Source organism: Ambystoma mexicanum, chromosome 5q (assembly GCF_040938575.1).
Source record: "Ambystoma mexicanum isolate Mex_15411 chromosome 5q, UKY_AmexF1_1, whole genome shotgun sequence".
NCBI classification, from domain to species: domain Eukaryota; kingdom Metazoa; phylum Chordata; class Amphibia; order Caudata; family Ambystomatidae; genus Ambystoma; species Ambystoma mexicanum.
In genome coordinates this window covers 386,882,939-386,905,548 of record NC_090933.1, presented here as the reverse complement: position 1 = coordinate 386,905,548, position 22,610 = coordinate 386,882,939, and positions in this window count along the sequence as shown.

Genomic DNA, 22,610 nt, shown 5'->3' with positions numbered 1-22,610 from the left:
ACCGCAAGGGGAACAGCGGTAGAGGTACATAATCCGGATTCCCCAAAAAGGATTAGTTTGAACCTTGAGACTGCTTCAACTACCCAGAACATGGTTATCGTTTCTGTAACCATTGTTATCGAAACAAATCTTACGAGGCATACCTGCTTTAATAGACTGCGGAGCCGCAGGAAATTTCCTAGATGATCAATGGGCCACGGACTACAGCATAGCCCGTATACCCAAGACAAGGATCACTCCTATACAAGAGGTTGATAGTAGCCCCTTAAATTCTGGCCCAATCCGAGAATAGACCGAACCAGTCACTTGCCAGATTGCCCCTGACAAAGAAACCCTAGTGTTTGACCTCATCAAAGCTGCTCATTTTCCGATTATACTGGGTCTTCCTTGGTTAAGGGTTCATAATCCTTTCATAAACTGGACAGCTGGAACCCTTTTCCTCGGTTCAGAATATTGTGTTCATCATTGTCTGTCCAACGAATCAGTGGGCATACATATACCGACAGAAGTATCTAACTCTCCTACAGTGTTATGTTTGAATTAAGCAGTGTAATAAAGCTGTTGTAAAAGTCTACAAAGCTCACCTTGACAGATCGATGAAACCAAATGGAAGGACCAATGCAGCCGTGAAAGTTACCCTGAGACAGCCCTGACCTCTCTTACCCAGGATAAAGTAACCCAGGAGAAAGGGCAGGACCGCCAGGGAAACCCTCTAATGGGAGGAAAACCCAGGCCGAGTCCCTCTTCGTCTGGATCGGGAGGAAGTTGAAGTGGAAGCTTCCCTGACGGGTGGCAGAAAAGGATTTCACACGGGGGGCTTCTCCTACGAGCACAGGAGAGGGAAATTAGGAGAATGTCAGAAGAGGAATAAAGTAGAACAGTGAAGGGGAAGCAGAAAGTAATCCTCTCACCAACAAAGGAACGAAGTTGGAGGAAGACTGTTCAGAACTGGAGATCGGAAGTATCGTGGAGCAGCGGGAGACTCTGGAAGAAATGAACAGGTGAGTAAGCTAATCGGAGAGAGGGGGGAGCCCTAAAAGGACTAAACTTACTCTAACGGAAGTCTAGGAGAGACGGGAAACAAACAAGTCTGCCGGATTGGTCTGAATGAACAGTGTGCAGGTGAAGACTGAAGGGAGAATCTGAATGAGGGGAGAGAACAGAGTTAGGAGAAACGGAAGGTACAAGTAGTTTTGACTAGTGGAGGTAGGTAGAAGATTCAGAAGCGAACTCACGGAGCGTCAAAAGCAGAAGCGACGCGAAGCACCGCCCGCTTCGATTCCGGATAAAGGATCACGTGAGCAGTTTGCCGTACGTCGAAGAGATGTGCAAAAACTGGACCGCTGCAGGTAGTACGGGGAATCTCGCGGGCATCCATCTTGGAACTGCTCGAAAGCAGAGTGCCGCACAAACGGGTACGTGCCCACAAAGACCATTTGTAGCGATGTGTAACATACAGTGCCCATCATTAATCAGTTAGAAGTGATTCCTGAATGCCATATGAAGTATCAATCCGTTTTCTCCAACCCGGAATTCCCTACCTTACCCCCTCACAGAAGAGACAACTGTCACATTGATTTACTTCCAGACCAGCCTATTCCTTTCGGGAGGATGTATGTGCTCTCCCAGCGTGAAAAGTCTGTTCTTAAAGAGTATCTCCAAGCCAATTTACGAAATGGGCTCATTAAGGAATCGGTATCTCCAGTGGGTGCTTCTCTTTTTTTTATTCCTAAGAAAGACTCCAACAAACTCAGACCATGTATCGACTTTCGAGGGCTTAATAAGATTAAGGTGGCTGATAAATACCCAATGCCGTTGATTCCAGACATCCTTGAAGCAGTTCGGGGGGCTTCTTTCTATACTTAACTAGACCTCCATGGGGCGTATCATCTCATTCGCATTGCCCCAGGAGATGAGTGGAAAACAGCTTTCCGGACACTCTTTGGACATTATGAAGACCACGTAATGCCATTTGGTTTGGTAAATGCACCTGCCGTGTTCCAACGTTTTATGGACAACCTTTTCGCTGATATTCTGTTCCATTTCGTGATCATGTACTTAGACGATATCCTAGTGTATTCATCTAACAGGGAAGAACACATCAAACATGTGAACACGGTGCTTGAACGCTTGCAGTCAAGTCATCTCTATTGCAAAGCCCCTAAGTGTGAATTTCATCAGAACCAAGTGACCTATTTAGGGTTTGTTTGGTCACCCCAAGGCATATCCATGGATCCCAAGAAAGTGTCAGCTGTATCAGAATGGCTTATTCCATCCAATGTTAAGGAAATCAACGCTTCTTAGGGTTCGCTAACTTTTATAGGAAGTTTATCCCTTGCTTTTCGGAAATTATTTTACCGATAACCCGATTCCTGAAGAAAGGAGTTCCATACTCCTGGGATGAGTCAACAAATCAAGCATTTCAAACTCTAAAGACAATGTTCACTTCTGCATCTATTTTGGTTACTCCCAACCAGAACAGGCAATTTATTGTAGAGAGGGATGCATCTCATCACGCATTGGGCACGGTTTTGCTACAACGCACGGAACAAGGAAATGAAAGACCAGTAGCATACCTTTTAAAAACTTTGAACGCTTCAGAGCAAAATTATTCAGTTCTTGAGAAAGAATTGCTGGCTAACAAAAAGGCCTTTGAAGAATGGAGACACTTATTACTGGGTTCACCGTTCCCAGTGGAAGTTCGTACCGACCATCAGAATCTCAAGGTATTACAAAACGCTCACACGACTAACAGTCGTCAAGCACATTGGGCATATTTCTTTCTCCCGTTTCGGATAGATTTCACATTCCTTCCTGGTAAAAACAATTTAAGGGCTGATGCCCTTTCCCGCAACAATTCTCCCACTTCCCGATTCTGCCCTGAACAATTGTTTCCCAAAGCAAGGTTTGTCGCAGTTATTACTGATTTTCTGCAGGAGCTAAGCTCCGCTTCCTCAGTAAATCCCCAACTGTGCGAAAAGATTGCTTCTACGTATCATCTCACCAAAGAAAAACATTATTTCTTTCACAAGTCCCAAGTCTTGGTTCCGACACCGGTGCTTCAACAAGAAGTCTTACAGATGTGCCACGACTCCCGAGCGGCAGGTCATCGAGGCTTTCAAGGCACGTTGGATTTAGTTCAGCATCACTTTTGGTGGCCAGGAGTTCGTACTGATGTTCAAGACTACATGGCTGCATGTACTGTGTGTTCTCAATCCAAGGTCCCACGAATGCCACCTATGGGATTATTGACTAGGATGCCTATCCCAGATAAACCCTGGCAAATAATTTCTACTGACTTTATAGTGGATCTTCCTCCTTCGAGTAACAAGTCCATCATAATGGTCACCATAGACTACTTTACTAAATTGGCTCACTTTACACCATTGGTCAAATTGCCTGGAGCAGAAGGAATGGCCAAGATCTTTCTTTTGGAAATATTTTCCTGACATGGACTACCAGATACTGTGGTATCGGACCGAGGTCCTCAATATACTTCGGCTTTTTGGCAAAAGGTCTGTCATACTCTAGGAATCAAACGTGCCCCCAGTTCAGGATATCATCCCCAAACTAACGGACAGACGGAATGCCTAAATCAAACCCTGGATGGCTACTTACGATGCTTTGTATCTGCGGCGCAAGATAATTATGTGAAATTACTGCCCTTTGCAGAGTTTGCCCACAATAATGCCAGACATTCCGCCCTTCACACCATTCCCTTTCACTGTACCTATGGATATCACCCCTCCTTTGTTCCATCAGTTACCAAATCTCCTTCTTGTTGTCCTGGAGTGGATAGCCTTATATCAGATATCCACGAAGGCCAGAGACTCGCCAAGATATCACTGCAAGCTGCTCAAGACCGTGCCAAGAGTAATGCTGATCGATATAGACGAGACTCCGCTAAACTGACCTTGGGTGATTCGGTTTGGTTGGCATCTAGATTTCTACCACATCACCTGGTTCTTTCTAAACTTTCTCCGAGATTCTTTGGACCCTTCAAAGTAATATCCTTGGTGGTTTCAGCTGCAGTCAAGCCCGCTCTACCTCCTTCATGGTGTAGGATTCATCCTGTGTTTCATTTATCTCAGATCAAGTTGGCCGTGCAAGACCATTTTCATTGGTTGAGTAGTACTCCACCACCTCCGGTCTCTACGGATACCGGTCCTGATTATGAAGTAGCCAGCATCATCTGCGACTCCCATTATCGCAGGGGAAAATTGCAATTTCTAGTGGATTCGAAGGGGTACTCTTCCGCGGAGAGAACGTGGGAACCAGCATCTGGAGTTCACGCTCCCCAATTGGTGCAATGTTTTTTCCAATTACATCCGGGGAAGCCGTGGTCGCCCCCCAGGAGAAGGGGGTATACTGTTACACACACAAGACAGTGGTCGTTATGGTCCCGGAACCGTCTATGTGGTTCGATTGGGATAGGTACTTCCAAGATGGCGGATCGCAATACGGTCTGGACAGAGAGCAGCGTTCCAGTCTTCACACGTCCGCCAGAGATGCTGAGGAACGCTCACGTGATCCCTTATACTGCACGAAGATTCACTGCTCTTTGCGTCACTACTCTTTTGACTGACGCTCCATGAATTCGCTACTAGGTGCTCTAATTCTATCATTCCCTGTCAATTACCCTTACTAACCTTTTCTGTCTAATCCTGTTTTCCTGATGATTTCAGATCATCGGTTCAACCTATCCTGTTCGCCCAAGCTTCGTGTCTGCTTTCGTCCTTTTCATCGGGGGTATCCTTTCCCGTCCTGTCTCACATCAATCTTCCGGTTAATTATTTGCCTCAAGACCAGTTCCTTCTATTTCCATTCATACCTACTCACCTCCGAGTGCTTGCACTTACCTCCCTGTTTTCTGCAGACATCTCGACCTCCATATTTCTTCGGTTCCCATCCCCAAGGAATCGCTTCAGTTAGCTGAGAAGTTTCAGGATAAGAGGTTAGGGATTCTTCCCTTTGTTTATTTTCAATTCTGTCCAATCCACCGCACTCTTACATAGTCTATTTTCAACCCTGTTGTTTCTCTGCCATCAGAAGAAGCCTTCCCGCATCGAACACCAACTCGCCATCGATGACACTATCAGCACGACGACCTTGAGACACTGGATTTCACTTCCTGCCGGGTTTTCTACCCCAGAGGGTTTCCCTGACCTTTGCGTCCTTTCTCTCTGGGTTTTACTTTCCGGGCAGAGAGTGACGCGTCAGTCGGGGGGCTTTTCCATTCAGCATTGGCTTTCCATTGGGTATTCTTCAGTCTGCCAAGGTGAGACCTTCTTTATATCATAGCTGTCGTTTATTTACTGGGGCATTCAGTATATATTAAATAAGAGAGTTAACAGATAACAGATAGCGACGCCCAAAAAAGATTCGAAAAATATAAGGGGTTTGGCAGGCTAATATCCAATGGACCAGCAAATGCAACAGCTTATGGCTGTCATGCAGGCAATGTCACTAGAAATGCAAACCTTCAAACAGGATAATGTCCAACTGCGGCAACAAGTTGCCCAGGCATTTTCTGATTCACCCCCTTCTACTTTAAGCACAGGCATGTTTGATGGGGACCCACATAAACTCAGAGTTTCTGGACAGTTGTACTGTTCAATTTACGTTCAAATCTCACTTCTTTCCTACTGAAAAGGATAAAGTGGGCTTTGTGATTTCCCATTTTACCGGTCCCGCTTTAGCCTGGGCTACCCCACTGGTAACATCCAACAATGTGATCTTAGATTCTTACTCAGCCTTTACGAATAGCCTAAAATCTATGTTCAGCAGACAAGAAATCTCAGCAGCCACACAAGAGAGGCTGCTGGATCTTAAGCAAGGTAGTAAGGATCTTTTGACGTATATCACTCAATTCAAACAGTTATCATCCGAGACAGGGTGGCCAGATGATGTGCTCCTCACGTTGTTTAGACGAGGACTATCAGATGATCTAAAAGACAAGGTAGCCAACGGCCCTCGTCCTGCTAATTTAGCAGATATGATCACCCTTACCATGCAAATAGAATATCGCCTACAAGAACGCTCTCATGAAAAGAAAAAGAACAAAGGGAATCGACCTCATGCCGAATATCATCCAGTTGTCAGTAAACCAGGTCCTTCGGAGGAACCTATGCAGATTGTAGCAGTGAGAGGGCCTCTATCCGCTAATGAGAAAGAGAGAAGAAAATCCCAGGGATTGTGTATGTATTGTGAATCTTCGTCTCACATCTTACGGGATTGTCTTCTTGTTCCTCCCCGCCTTACTCAAGGTTCGAATTCGGGAAACTCCAAAATCCTACCGCAAGGGGAACAGCGGTAGGGGTACATAATTTGTTTTCCCCAAAGAGGATTAGTTCGAACCTTGAGACTGCTTCAACCACCCAGAACATGGTTATTGTTTCTGTAACCATTGTGTTATCGAAACAAATCGTATGAGGCATACCTGCTTTAATAGACTGCAGAGCCGCAGGAAATTTTCTAGATGATCAATGGGCCACGGACCACGGCATAGCCCGTATACCCAAGACAAGGATCACTCCTATCCAAGGGGTTGATGGTAGCCCCTTAAGTTCTGGCCCAATCCGAAAACAGATCAAACCAGTCACTTGCCAGATTGCCGCGCACAAAGAAACCCTAGTGTTTGACCTCATCAAAGCTGCTCATTTTCCGATTATACTGGGTCTTCCTTGGTTAAGGGTTCATAATCCTTCCATAAACTGGACAGCTGGAACCCTTTTCCTCGGTTCAGAATATTGTGTTCATCATTGTCTGTCCAACGAATCATTGGGCATACATTTACCGACAGAAGTAAACTCTCCTACAGTGCCCATCATTAATCAGCTAGAGGTGATTCCTGAATGCCATATGAAGTATCAATCCGTTTTCTCCAACGTGGAATTCTCTACCTTACCCCATCACAGAAGCGACGACTGTCACATTGATTTACTTCCAGAACAGCCTATTCCTTTCGGGACGATGTATGTGCTCTCCCAGCATGAAAACATTTTCTTAAAGAGTATCTCCAAGCCAATTTAGGAAATAGGCTCATTAAGGAATCGGTATCCCCAGTGGGTGCTTCTCTTTTTTTTATTCCTAAGAAAGACTCCAATGAACTCAGACCATGTATCGACTTTCGAGGGCTTAAAAAGATTACCGTGGCTGATAAATACCCAATGCCGTTTATTCCAGACATCCTTGGAGCAGTTTGGGGGGCTTCTTTCTATACTAAACTAGACCTCCATGGGGCGTATCATCTCATTCACATTGCCCCGGGAGATGAGTGGAAAACAGGTTTGGTAAATGCACCTGCCGTGTTCCAACGTTTTATGGACCACCTTTTCGCTGATATTCTGTTCCATTTCGTGATCATATACTTAGACGATATCCTAGTATATTCATCTAACAGGGAAGAACACATCAAACATGTGAACACAGTGCTTGAACGCTTGCAGTCAAATCATCTCTATTGCAAAGCCCCTAAGTGTGAATTTCATCAGAACCAAGTGACCTATTTAGGGTTTGTTTGGTCACCCCAAGGCATATCCATGGATCCTAAGAAAGTATCAGCTGTATCAGAATGGTCTATTCCATCCAATGTTAAGGAAATCCAATGCTTCTTAGGGTTCGCTAACTTTTATAGGAAGTTTATGCCTTGTTTTTCAGAAATTATCTTACCGATAACCCGACTCCTGAAGAAAGGAGTTCCATACTCCTGAGATGAGTCAACAAATCAAGCATTTCAAACTCTAAAGACAATGTTCACTTCTGCACCTATTTTGGTTACTCCCGACCAGAACAGGCAATTTATTGTAGAGAGGGATGCATCTCATCACGCATTGGGCGCGGTTTTGCTACAACGCACGGAACAAGGGAATGAAACACCTGTGGCATACCTTTCAAAAACTTTGAACGCTTCAGAGCACAATTATTCGGTTCTTGAGAAAGAATTGCTGGCTATCAAAAAGGCCTTTGAAGAATGGAGACACTTATTACTGGGTTCACCGTTCCCAGTGGAGGTTCGTACCGACCATCAGAATTTCAAGGTATTACAAAACGCTCACACGACAAACAGTCGTCAAGCACGTCGGGCATATTTCTTTCTCCCGTTTCGGATAGATTTCACATTCCTTCCCGGTAAAAACAATTTAAGGGCGGATGCCCTTTTCCGTAAAGATTCTCCCACTTCCTGATTCTGCCCTAAACAATTGTTTCCCAAAGCAAGGTTTGTCGCAGTTATTACTGATTTTCTGCAGGAGCTAAGATCCGCTTCCTCAGTAAATCCCCAACTGTGCGAAAAGATTGCTTTTACGTATCATCTCAACAAAGAAAATCATTATTTCTTTCACAAGTCCCAAGTCTTGGTTCCGACACCGGTGCTTCAACAAGAAGTCTTACAGATGTGCCATGACTCCCGAGGGGCGGGTCATCGAGACTTTCAAGGCACGTTGGATTTAGTTCAGCGTCACTTTTGGTGGCCAGGAGTTTGTACTGATGTTCAAAACTACATGGCTGCATGTACTGGGTGTTCTCAATCCAAGGTCCCACGAATGCCACCTACGGAATTATTGACCAGGATGCCTATCCCAAATAAACCCTGGCAAATAATTTCTACTGACTTTATAGTGGATCTTCCTCCTTCGAGTAACAAGTCCATCATAATGGTCACCATAGACTACTTTACTAAATTGGCTCACTTTACACCATTGGTCAAATTGCCTGGAGCAGAAGGAATGGCCAAGATCTTTCTTTCGGAAATATTTTCCTGACATGGACTACCAGATACTGTGGTATCGGACCGAGGTCCTCTATATACTTCGGCTTTTTGGCAAAAGGTCTGTCATAATCTAGGAATCAAATGTGCCCCCAGTTCAGGATATCATCCCCAAACTAATGGACAGACGGAACGCCTAAATCAAACCCTGGAGGGCTACTTACGATGCTTTGTATCTGCGGCGCAAGATAATTGGGTGGAATTGCTACCCTTTGCAGAGTTTGCCTACAATAATGCCAGACATTCCGCCCTTCACACCAGTCCCTTTCACTGTACCTACGGATATCACCCTTCCTTTGTTCCATCAGTTACCAAATCTCCTTCTTGTTGTCCTGGAGTGGATAGCCTTATATCAGATATCCATGAAGGGCAGAGACTCGTCAAGATATCACTGCAAGCTGCTCAAGACCGTGCCAAGAATAATGCCGATCGATATAGACGAGACTCCCCTAAACTGACCTTGGGTAATTCAGTTTGGTTGGCATCTAGATTTCTACCACGTCACCTGGTTCCTTCTAAACTTTCTCTGAGATTCTTTGGACCCTTCAAAGTAATATCCTTGGTGGGTTCAGCTGCAGTCAAGCTCGCTCTACCTCCTTCATGGTCTAGGATTCACCCTGTGTTTCATTTAGCTCAGATCAAGTTGGCCGTGCAAGACCGTTTTCATCGGTTGAGTAGTACTCCACCACCTCCGGTCTCTACGGATACCGGTCCTGAGTATGAAGAAGCCAGCATCTGCGACTCCCATTATCGCAGGAGAAAATTGCAATTTCTAGTGGATTGGAAGGGGTACTCTTCCGCGGAGAGAACATGGGAACCAGCATCTGGAGTTCACTGTTAGGCTCACCTGGCTCCCACAGAGGCGTTGATCTGAACTGGACAGCTGCGGTCTCCACCAATGTGACGCGTAGGGCCGAGATGACGGACTGGACTGGCCCTCCTAGCTTTGTTTGCTTGGCCCGTAGGAATATTCTTCTGCAAATGGAGAAAGGGATTTAACCACCCGTGGAGTTGAGCGTAAATCCCGCCACCCCCGCTGTTCTCCCCACGGATCACCTTTGATGTCCCCTCTTATAGTCTCACCTGATGGTTTGAAAAGATGAGCTCTCCATCCTGCATTGAGCGCAGGGGCACGTTGATAACCAGTTGCTTCACTGGCTCGAAGGAATTGGTGAGTTCCAGAACAATATTGATTCCGAAAAGTATGTAGTTCGTAAGAGTTCAAATGGCTGATTTTCACTCTTGTCCGATTCCTTGCAGATTGCAGCTTGACCCTAGTGAAGAGTTCCTCGTGGCAACCGGTAATATTCTGGTAAGGATTTGTATTTCCTACACAGTTCGATAAATAATGTCAATATGTAACCTGTTGCTTTCTCCCTTATTCAGGCGCTGAGAGAAAGTATGAAGCCTCGGGGAATAAAACCTCCGGCGCTAAAATCAGGTAAGTCTATTGTGGTGAGGAGGGTTCCCCTTGATAGTCCCTTTGTTTTACCTTGCTGTCCTTGTGTTTCCCCTTAGGGGCCGGGGTTTGGCGAAGATGCAGTGGAAGCTGCGCCGACCCGTGACGAGGAATAGTACCCCGGTGGTAAAATCAGGTAAGTCTATGAGGGGGTAACTAATATTCCTCTGTGTATTCCCTTGGCTCACCTTGCTGTTCTTGTCTACTCCTTAGGTGCCGGAATGCGGCGGGAACATGCAGGAGGATGTGGTGGAATGTGAAGATGCTGCGAAGGCCGGTGAGTTCAGCGTGGAGCTGCAGCAGGCGAGGCGACACGCATAAAATAACTTCTTTCTTCCAGCTCAAAGGCGCGATGGATCGGGAATTCAGGTAAGGATCAAAGGTATTGCTCTTGTTCTAACCTTTTCTCCTTCTTTCTCCCTTTTTCTAGGAGCTCCAAACTCGAGGCGGCCGTGACAGAAGACTGGATGCAGACTTGCAGGCACGGTGAGCGTTACGCTGCTGGATGCAGAATAACACGAAGCGTGTGCTGCTCTTCAGGCGTGGTTTAAATAGCCTCCAAAGTAGTCCCAGGTAAGTATTCCTCCCCAGCCCCGCCTGAGTAAAAAATAGTCCCTAGGTAAAATAGTCCCTTCCAAGCCTCATTTGGCTTGGAGCTCTTGCAGCATGGTCTGCATCAGGTAAGCTTGCAGCATGGTCTGCATCAGGTAAGTTCTACTCTATGAGCCTGGCGCCTATGGCGCCAGGACTGACTCTCCATATGGCGCCAGGATCGCACCCAAGCAGCCCCTAGCAGGGGTTTTTGGGCTTGCTCAAGATAACTTGATGCCTGCTTCTGGGGTTGCTGGACCTGGTCTGGGTCTCCGGGGGTAGGCATCGTGACAGCACTCCCCCCCAAGGCCCCTCCTAAAGTCGTTCTTCCCCGTGGTTTTTGCTTGTCTGGGAAATTTCGGTGGAATCTTTTCACCAATCGAGGTGCATGCACGTGGTCACTAGGTTCCCAAGACCTTTCCTGTGGTCCGTAACCTTTCCAGTCGATTAAATAAAAAAAGTTTTGACTTCACCATCTTGGAGTCCAGGATGTTTTTAACCTCGAATTCGGGTTCCCCGTCTATAAGGATGGGGTCTGGTGGCTTGGTTAGTCTTGTCCCTTGTTGCATTGGCTTCAAAAGTGACACATGAAAGACGGGGTGAATTTGCATATTAGCAGGTAAGTCCAACTTGACAGCCACCGGGTTGATAATGGCCTTAATAGAGTAAGGTCCCAAATATCTAGGGTTAAAGGTCCGTGTTCCCTTGAGTGGTATGTGTTTTGTGGCCAACCATACTTGTTCCCCTATCTGGTACTGTGGAGTATCACTTCTATGCCGATCACCATCTTTCTTATATTTCTCCTTCGCTTGTTTTAAATGTGCAGTTGCCTTCTTAAAGGCTTGTGTAATCGTAGCGTGTAGATGGTCCACTGCCAGCATTTCTAAGTGTTGGGGTGAGTCAAGGTCTGAGGTTCGAGGATGGTGCCCATATAGGGTTTAAAAGGGGCTTTGTCCAGTTCCAGAATGTACTGAATTATTGTATGCGTATTCGGCGATCCAAAGAATGTCCTTCCAATTACTCTCAGTCTTATGTAACATACAACGCATGTATTGTTCAAGAGTCTGGTTGGTCCTCTCTGTTTGACCATCGGTCTGGGGATGGTGGCTGGTTGATAATCTCACGTCGATTTGCACCAATTGACAACATTTCTTCCAAAAATGTGAAATGAATTGACTGCCCCGGTCAGAAACCAACACGGACGGAAATCCATGTATGCGAACAATGTTTTCGAGGAATTCTTTGGCCAGGATTGAGACTGAAGGTAATCCTTTTAAAGTAATAAAGTGAGCCATCTTGGAAAAAAGATCCACAATAACTAGAATGGTGTTAAATCCATTACAATGAGGTAGATCAGTAATAAAGTCTAACGATAAGGTGTGCCATGGTGTAGGCGGAATGTCTAAAGGTTGTAAGAGTCCAGCTGGTTTTTTGTTTTGGGCGCAAATGCCACAAGACATCACAAATGATTTAATATCCTTTGGCCAGGTGGGCCACCAGAATTGTCTTGTAATTTTAGCTTCAGTTTTTGCAATATCTGGGTACCCCTCCATTAGGCACTGGCGTAACAGTTTCTTTTGAAATTCACTCTGCATTCATAAAGAACATTTCTGTAACAGAAATAATTTCTTTATGAAGGCAGAGTGACTACAAAAAGAAACGTTCTTTTTGAAGTCTGAGGGCCCCCGTACCCCATGACATGGAAGACCCTAGGCTGGAGGCCTCCATGTCATGGGGTGGGGGGGGGTCGGAACCCTATGCCTTCAAAAAGAAATTGTTTGTTTTTGAAGCCACTCAGCCATCATAAAGAAATTATTTTGATTATGGTTCGGTCCTTAACTGAAATAATTTCTTAATGAAGTTATAGTGACTTAAAAAAGAAACAATGGGGCTCATTCTGACCATGGCGGTCCGGAAACAACGGTGCTGGTAAGCTTACAGGCACTGTTGTTTCCGGACCGGCATATTACAGGTCTTCCTGGTGGGGCTGCCGTGCCCGACAGGTCTGACCCTGCCAGGCACAGCAGCCACGGTAGGCAGACCTGTCACGGAAGCACCGGCACCGTTAACAATAGTGCAGGTGCTTCTGTGTCCCCATTCCCGTGGAGTCTGGGGTTTTATCGAAATTACCGGCACCTGATTTCCCAGCCGCCGGACTTGAAATAGCACGGTGGCACCGGGAAGTCAGGCCATAGTAATTTTTTATGGGTCTGGCGGCAACCCGCCGGTAGCACCGGCACGGTTAGCGCTGGACCCGTAATGAGCCCCAATTTCTTTTTTGAGTAATAGGGCCCCCCCGCAACTCCATGAGGTGTGCGTGTATGAGTCTATGGTGAAAGGGTGCACACTTAAATGTATGGGTGGCTGTGGGGGTGTGCCTGCATGGTGAAAGGGTGCACACATAAATGTATAGGTGGCTACCTGTGTGAGTGTATGGTGAAAGGGTGCACACTTAAATGTGTGGATGACTGGGTGTGTATAAGGTGAATGGTGTGTCTGCTTGTGTACAGGGGCACAAGAAAACCTTCATTTCGGGGGGCTAACCCTTCAAATGTTGGGAGAGGCGCTAACTTCACATGCGGTGGGGAGGGGGAAACTTATTTGTGTGGGCGCATCCAAATTATTTACACATTTTAATGAGACTATTCTAGTGCAGATTCAATGTTACAAGCAGTTAACTCTCTCCTATAAGTCTCCTGTTCCCTCTCTACCCTTCCAATCACTCCCCTGGCATGCAAGTACTAAACCCACATCACGATTTCAATCGCCTAAACAATGTGGCATTTGAATGCAGGTACTAACAGTGAAATGCTTTACGTTGGTAATTGCTGGGTTCTTGTTAACAGCAAAAACCAGGTGCCGTTTAAAATCTGTGTCCTGTTCGGTCTGGCAACTGCTCTAAAGGTTAGCCAAGTTGAGTCAATATAGCCCAAAATGTCAGGGGGGGTAGTGCTGAAGCCCAGTCAACTCAATGGTGTTGCGCTACTACTTGTGTTTAATGCCTTGCTTACTCCTAGCCCTATTCTTCCTCGTCCCAGTACTTACATACGAGGCAGTACGTGTGTTTGAGGCACTCTGCCTCATACAAAAGTACTGGGAAGAGGTAGAGGTACCTGGAGGTAATGCCTGATTTAGCTACCTGTAATCTTCATCACTCCTAGTCCCACTGTTCCTCATCCCAGTACTTACCTATGAGGCAAGGAGCCTCATACGAAAGCTCTGGGACAAGGAAGAGGGACGCAGAGGTAATTCTGGGCCAAGGAGCTGATTGTGGAGGTTGGGGTGGTGGGTGGGAGAGAGAGTGGATGTGTGGGGGGGCAGGATTGTGTGATAAATCATAATGGTTGTCCATGTCCAGGCTAAGCAGGCATGATATGTGGTATTAGTGGCTAGAGAGGCATTTTGATTTAGCCAGTCTAGTCATTCCTCAGTTTGGTATGACTTTCTTTTAACTGGACATTTCTGATAAAGTAGTCCTGCTAACTTTAATTACCTGGCTAGATTGGCATTTGGGTGCTGCCAGTCTAGCCATTTCTTACTGCGGCATTGTATATTTTTTTGGGCATCTGTGATAAAATGATATGATGTGATTCAAGTCATTTATAATGCGCCTGTACACAAGTGTACACAAGGGAGGGATGATAGAGGGAGGACAAGACAAACGATCTCACTAGGCCTTGTGTCATTGTGAGAACGAGAAGTGCAAGGGAAAAGGGAGCAGGGAAGTGCAAGTGAGAGGGGAGGGGAAAACAGGGCAGCAATGCTCTCAGTAAGTGCAGCCAGGGCAGAGCAGCTATTGGTTGTGCAAGGAGAACAATGGACTGCAGGGTTACAGTTACAGCCCCTAAGTGCATGGTAGGCCCGGAGGCAGTACAAGGGTGACCAATCAAGAAAGAGCCTGGACTCAGAGAGACTCTGAGGGTAGCCAAGCAGCCAGTCAGTACAGCAGACAGGTAGGTCAGGTAGGTCAGCAGGGGGGAGAGAGAGCGAAAGCAGCAGAGAAGAGGAAAGCTTTTAGCTGCTTCCGAAACTTCAGGTTGTCCGCCTCAAGTTTGAGAGGGGCAGGGAGGTCATTCCAGTTGGAGGCACCAGCAGAGGAGAGAGGTCTACCCCCACTCTCTGCCTGGAGAAATGTCTAAGCCTTAGAGAGTTGGAGGTAGCTGAGTGAAGGGTTAGAGAAAGAAGGTATTTCGGAAGAGAGCATTGGATTTAGTGTTGGCACTGGCCCCAGAAAGTCTTGTGGGCAATGCAAAGGTTCTTGAACTTGATCCTTGCAGCCAGTGGAGAGATTTCAGGGCTGGAGAAATACAATCCCAGGGCTTGAGGCCAAGGCTAAGTCTTGCAGTCCTGTTCTGGATTATTTGCAGATGACGGAGACTAGAGGAAGACAGATTGAGAAAGTGGCTGTTGCAGTAGTCCAGCTTAGAGACAGTGAGCTTCAGGTGGAGAGTGAGAAAGGGAAGAGTCCATTTGAGGAGGAGCAGCTGGTAGTGGGACTTCTTGGTGATGTCCGAGATGTTAGGAGAGAAAGAGAGTGTGGCGTTGAAGATGACACCAAGGTTTTTTGCCTCGCAGGAAGGCAAAGGAAGAGGGCCCAAGGTGGTCTGCTATAGTGAGAGAGGAAACACAGTGGCAAGGGTCCCAATGAGAAGGATCTCTGTCTTACTGGCATTAAGGCAGAGATTGTTGGAGGCGCACCAATCCTGAATCGTGGATAGACAGTCAGGAATGAGCAAGAGAGGAGAGGAGGATGAGGGGAGCCTGAAGGAAAGCTGAGTCATCTGCACAACACTGAAAGTTAGAGGATAAGGTAGAGATCAGGGAGGCCAAAGTGGCCAAGTAGAGGTTGAAAAACCAGCGTGAGAGGATAGAGCCCTGGGGAATGCCACAGGTAGAGAGAGGTGGCGGAGAGAATGGGATCACGATCGACCTGGGAGCGGAGTGGCGGTCCAAGTGGAAGTAGGTCAGTTACTCTAGGGTCTGATCTGTGATGCCCAGGTTCTCACAGAGTCGATTGATCAGGATGGCGATGTTGACCCTGTCGAAAGCAGAGGAAAGATGAAGGATGAGAATAGAAGGAATGCTGGAATCAAGGTTAGAGAGCAGCACAGGTGTTAAGGAGAGCAGTTTCCATGCCTCTGGCAGCTCTGAAGCCAGACTGATGGTCATGGAGACAACCAACAGATTCAGTGTGGAGAGTAATCTGGGAGATGGCAAGCTTTTCCAAGAGTTTGCTCTGGAAACGTGGAGATTGAGCGATAGTTTTCCAGCAGGTAGGATCAACAGACTGCTTCTTGAGGAGTGGGTGCACAAGGGAGTGCTCAAAGGGAGAGGGGAACATTGCAGTGGCGAAAGAGTGATTACAGAAATCGGCCAAGGCTGGAGTGAGGGTGTCAATATGGGCTTTGATGGTTCTGGAGGAGCAGCGGAGTACCTGTTTGGACGACACTTTCATAGATCGGACTTGTCTAGAAACCTCGTCAGGTGTTGTCAGAGAGAAAGAGGAAAAAGGAGGAGGAGAGAAGAGATGGCCGAAATGGGCCGAGAGAGGAAGAGGACATAGAGGACAGGATGTCCTGAGATTTAGCAGAGAAATGAGAGGCCAGAGCTGTACAGAGGGCATGGGAGGAAACAGAAGAGGTATAGACCACAAAAGGATTGACCAGTTCCTTGCAGATTTTAAAGAGTTTGGCCGTGTTGTTCGAGGCCATGGAGACACATGCTTTATTGTGTGCTCTCTTCTTGATGAGTGTTATTGCTTTGACTGGCATTTTGCTGAAAACAGTCTAGGTATGTCTAAATGTGGCCTGGCATTCTGTACTATAATGTTATTACGTGTTTACACTGGTCTACATTGTGCAGCCAGTTGGAAGCATTAATGTTCCTGTGCACTGTTGGTGACTTGCATGTATTGGATTGTGTTACCCTACAAAACAAATGCAAACACTCTGGCTTTATAGCCAATTTATCTCAGAAAGTGTGCTGTATATTGCATTAAAACACATATTTATATCTTTTTCCTAGTGCAGTGTGCGGCATACCCCTTCAGCAGCACGTTCATGCGTATTGTGCAAGTGTGACAGTCTAGGCCGGCCCAGAGTGTGGCGCAACCCGTGATTTGTTGCCGAGTTGGGGGGCCCCCTCAGCATGGCTCGCAGGGGGGCCCCCACATTTTGTGTTACGCCACTGCCATTAGGGTATCATGATAACGGGAAATGACTAGCTCTTGTAGTTCCTTGTGTGGCAGAAATAGCCGCCCTTGGTAATAAGGCAGATCATTGGTGACAGAGTAGTCCGGGCCTTTCTTTACCCAGTCCTGCAGGGCTGTGGAATCAAAGAGTTGCTGGATCTTTACCTGAATGTCCTCTAGTGTCTGTAGAGTAGTCATGCCAAGAATCCTTTGTTCGGAAATTATAGGTACTGGTTCTGGGTTCACTTCTGCCCCTCCCATCCCTATTCGGGATAAGGCGTCTGCTTTACCATTCTTACAACCTGGTCAATAGGTTATCACGAAAAGAACAATGCCCATCGGAGTTGACGTGACGATTGGGCCTTGGCTGTTTTTAAATACTGTAGGTTCCGGTGATCGGTGATCACAGTAATGGTATGCCTGGCACCGAGAAGATAGTGCCGCCAAGCCTTGAAGGCGGATTTAATGGCTAATAACTCCTTGTCGGTAACCGCATAGTTTAACTCGGGTGCCGAGAACTTTCTGGACCAAAATGCTACTGGGTGAAGCTGGCCAGTTTCAGGGTCCTTTTGAGACAGGACAGCTCCCATGGCTAGACTGGATGCATAAGTTTCCACTATGTATGGAAGGTCAGGGCGCGGGTGCTTTAATATATGTGCAGACGTGAATTTCGCTTTCACCTCTTGGAAGGCATTTTCAGCTTCTTCAGTCCACATAAAGCGTTTATTTTTTCGCAAGAGTGCTGTGATGGGATGTACAACGTGAAAAGTCTGGGATGAATCTGCGGTAGAAATTGGCAAAGCCGAGCATGCTTTGTACTCCTTTAACTGAACTTGGTGATGGTCACTTAAGGATTGCGTCCACCTTTCGTGAGTCCATTCGGACTCCCTTTGGGGTCAGGATAAACCCAAGGAATTCAACTTCTGTGGCATGAAAAACGCATTTTTCTAGTTTTGCATATAGTTTGTGCTGGCGCAATTTCTCAAGGACTGCTCGGACGTGCTTCACACGGTCAGATTCTGAAGAGGAGTATACTAGAATATCATCGACATATACGACAACACAAACGTCAATGAGTTCACGAAGGACATCGTTCATGAAGTATTGGAAGGCTGCTGGTGCATTGCACAACCCGAAAGGCATCACCTGGTATTCGAATAACCCATACTTAGTGCGAAAAGCAGTCTTCCATTCGTCGCCCTTTTTTACACGTACCAGATGGTATGCCCCCCTGAGATCTAATTTAGTGTATATACAAGCGTCCTTCACTTGGTCTAGTAGTTCAGGGATCAGAGGCAATGGGTATCGGTTCTTAACAGTTATCTGGTTCAATGCGCGGTAGTCTATGCACGTTCTGAGGTCACCTTCCTCTTTTGGCACGAAGAACATAGCTGAAGATGCAGGGGACTTGGATGGGCGAATTAAGCCATTGGCAAGGTACTGGTCTAAGTATTGTCGTAGGTGAAGGTTCTCAGGCTCTGTAAGGGCATAAATCCTGCTACAAGGGGGTTGTGCACCGGGTATGAGATCGATGTGACAATTGTACGATCTGTGAATAGGTAAGGTGTTTGCCTGTTCTTTTGGAAGATATCCTGGAATTCTTGGTATTCTGGAGGTAGTTGCATGACTGCTGTGGTTACTGTGGCCAGGCCTGCGTTCTGATTTTTCTTTGGGTAACAGGTTTGTGCACAATCCGGGAAGGTTATTCTCTTCTCTCGCCAATCAATACAAGGATTATGTGTTTCCAACCAAGGTATCCCCAGTATTATTTGGAACTGTGGGGCTTTGATTAGATCAAACACAATAGTCTCTTGGTGCCCATCCTTACCCAATAGTGTCATCTCTGCAGTGGAATGAGTTACAGGCCCAGAGGCAATTTCAGTTCCATCGACTGTGGTGATGACATCTGAGGTGGTTTTTCGGCAGAGAGGTAGATTCATCCTGGAAGCCAATTCATAGTCCACATAGTTTCCTATGGCCCCGCTATCAATGAATGCCCTTACAGCGTGCATACGCGATGGCTGCCCTGGATCTACGAGGACCATTGGTATGATGAAATGCGAGGTCTGAGTATCCTTCTTCAAGCTCGGCAAGCGGACCTCTACGCTTGTCGGGCGTGGTTGTTTCCCGAGTCTGACTCACTATAGCTTTTATCAGCAGCTCCTACCACCTTCTTGGGTGGTTTTACAGGGCAATCCCGTAGAAAATGCCCAGAAGTTCCACAATATAGACACAATTGCATTTGACGTCTCCTTTCTCTTTCCTTCTGGGTTAAGGGTCCTTTAACCCCTCCGATTTGCATGGGTTCTGAAGCATCTGCTCCTTTGGGGTTAGCGTGGGTTTGGACCAACACCCGATTCTCAAACTTGGCTCGATCAGCCTTTCTGTTCTGAAGTCTGTGATCTAACTGGACCACTAAGTCTATATATTCAGCGCAATCTTGAGGTGGGTTCACGGCTTGAGCCAAGACATCCTTGAGTTCTCCTCGAAGCCCTCGATGAAATAACGTGATTTGTTTTACCTCAGGCCATCCAGTTTCCACTATCAACCTATTAAAGGTTGCGATGTAGGATAGAAGGTCCTGGTTACCCTATCGTAGGGACAAAAGTTTGTTATCCAGGGCCTGTCCTTGGGAGTGCCGGGCAAATAGTCTTTCCATGCTCGTTTGAAAGCCCTGAAAATCCTGAAGAATTGGATCATCCTGAGTAACTAGTGGAATTGACCATTCAGCTGCACTGCCGCTGAGATATGACAATACAAAGGCTACCTTGGCTTGATCGTTTGGGAAGGCTCCAGGTCTGCATAAAAAGTGCAAGCGGCATTGGTTCATAAACAAGGCGAACATTTTGGGATCTCCGGCAAAGCGTTCGGGTGGAGCTAATGGAATATTTCCTGGTAGGTTTATCTGCACAGGGTTACTCGATAACACAGGAGCTGGATTTCCCCCGGAACCAGGTAGGGGTGCTTGTCCAGCCTGGCTTTCAATAGTTGCCTAGCAAGGTCATCAGTTCGCTCCTTTGACAAAATCAGTTCTCTCCTAAGAGCATTGGTTTCTTGACGGGCGGAATGCACTTTAGCCCTCAATTCCCCTAGTAATTGGGCCAATTGGTCAGACTCTGAGGTATCCATAACGCACGGGTAGGAATTTGTGGGTAGGCTTCGCGTTCTGTTACGCTCACCTGGCTCCCACAGAGGCGTCGATCTGAACTGGACAGCTGCGGTCTCCACCAATGTGACACATAGGGCCGAGAGAACGGACTGGACTGGCCCTCCTAACTTCGTTTGCTTGGCCCGTAGGAATATTCTTCTGCAAATGGAGAAAGGGAATTAACCACCCGTGGAGTTGAGTGTAAATCCCCCCACCCCTGCTGTTCTCCCCACAGATCACCTTTGATGTCCCCTCTTATAGTCTCACCTGATGGTTTGAAAAGATGAGCTCTCCATCTTGCATTGAGCGCAGGGGCACGTTTATAACCAGTTGCTTCACTGGCTCGAAGGAATTGGTGAGTTTCAGAACAATATTGATTCCGAAAAGTATGTAGTTCGTAAGAGTTCAAATGGCTGACTTTCACTCTTGTCCGATTCCTTGCAGATTGCAGCTTGACCCTAGTGAAGAGTTCCTCGTGGCAACCGGTAATATTCTGGTAAGGATTTGTATTTCCAACACAGTTCGATAAATAATGTCAATATGTAACCTGTTGCTTTCTCCCTTATTCAGGCGCTGAGAGAAAGTATGAAGCCTCGGGGAATAAAACCTCCGGCGCTAAAATCAGGTAAGTCTATTGTGGTGAGGAGGGTTCCCCTTGATAGTCCCTTTGTTTTACCTTGCTGTCCTTGTGTTTCCCCTTAGGGGCCGGGGTTTGGCGAAGATGCAGTGGAAGCTGCGCCGACCCGTGACGAGGAATAGTACCCCGGTGGTAAAATCAGGTAAGTCTATGAGGGGGTAACTAATATTCCTCTGTGTATTCCCTTGGCTCACCTTGCTGTTCTTGTCTACTCCTTAGGTGCCGGAATGCGGCGGGAACATGCAGGAGGATGCGGTGGAATGTGAAGATGCTGCGAAGGCCGGTGAGTTCAGCGCGGCGCTGCAGCAGGCGAGGCGACACGCATAAAATAACTTCTTTCTTCCAGCTCGAAGGCGCGATGGATCGGGAATTCAGGTAAGGATCAAAGGTATTGCTCTTGTTCTAACCTTTTCTCCTTCTTTCTCCCTTTTTCTAGGAGCTCCAAACTCGAGGCGGCCGTGACAGAAGACTGGATGCAGACTTGCAGGCACGGTGAGCATTACGCTGCTGGATGCAGAATAACACGAAGCGTGTGCTGCTCTTCAGGCGTGGTTTAAATAGCCTCCAAAGTAGTCCCAGGTAAGTATTCCTCCCCAGCCCCGCCTGAGTAAAAAATAGTCCCTAGGTAAAATAGTCCCTTCCAAGCCTCATTTGGCTTGGAGCTCTTGCAGCATGGTCTGCATCAGGTAAGCTTGCAGCATGGTCTGCATCAGGTAAGTTCTACTCTATGAGCCTGGCGCCTATGGCGCCAGGACTGACTCTCCATATGGCGCCAGGACCGCACCCAAGCAGCCCCTAGCAGGGGTTTTTGGGCTTGCTCAAGATAACTTGATGCCTGCTTCCGGGGTTGCTGGACCTGGTCTGGGTCTCCGGGGGTAGGCATCATGACAGCACTCCCCCCCAAGGCCCCTCCTAAAGTCGTTCTTCCCCGTGGTTTTGGCTTGTCTGGGAAATTTCGGTGGAATCTTTTCACCAATCGAGGTGCATGCACGTGGTCACTAGGTTCCCAAGACCTTTCCTGTGGTCCGTAACCTTTCCAGTCGATTAAATAAAAAAAGTTTTGACTTCACCATCTTGGAGTCCAGGATGTTTTTAACCTCGAATTCGGGTTCCCCGTCTATAAGGATGGGGTCTGGTGGCTTGGTTAGTCTTGTCCCTTGTTGCATTGGCTTCAAAAGTGACACATGAAAGACGGGGTGAATTTGCATATTAGCAGGTAAGTCCAACTTGACAGCCACCGGGTTGATAATGGCCTTAATAGAGTAAGGTCCCAAATATCTAGGGTTAAAGGTCCCTGTTCCATTGAGTGGTATGTGTTTTGTGGCCAACCATACTTGTTCCCCTATCTGGTACTGTGGAGTATCACTTCTATGCCGATCACCATCTTTCTTATTTTTCTCCTTCGCTTGTTTTAAATGTGCAGTTGCCTTCTTAAAGGCTTGTGTAATCGTAGCGTGTAGATGGTCCACTGCCAGCATTTCTAAGTGTTGGGGTGAGTCAAGGTCTGAGGTTCGAGGATGGTGCCCATATAGGGTATAAAAGGGGCTTTGTCCAGTTCCAGAACGTACTGAATTATTGTATGCGTATTCGGCGATCCAAAGAATGTCCTTCCAATTACTCTCAGTCTGATGTAACATACAACGCATGTATTGTTCAAGAGTCTGGTTGGTCCTCTCTGTTTGACCATCGGTCTGGGGATGGTGGCTGGTTGATAATCTCACGTCGATTTGCACCAATTGACAACATTTCTTCCAAAAATGTGAAATGAATTGACTGCCCCGGTCAGAAACCAACACGTACGGAAATCCATGTATGCGA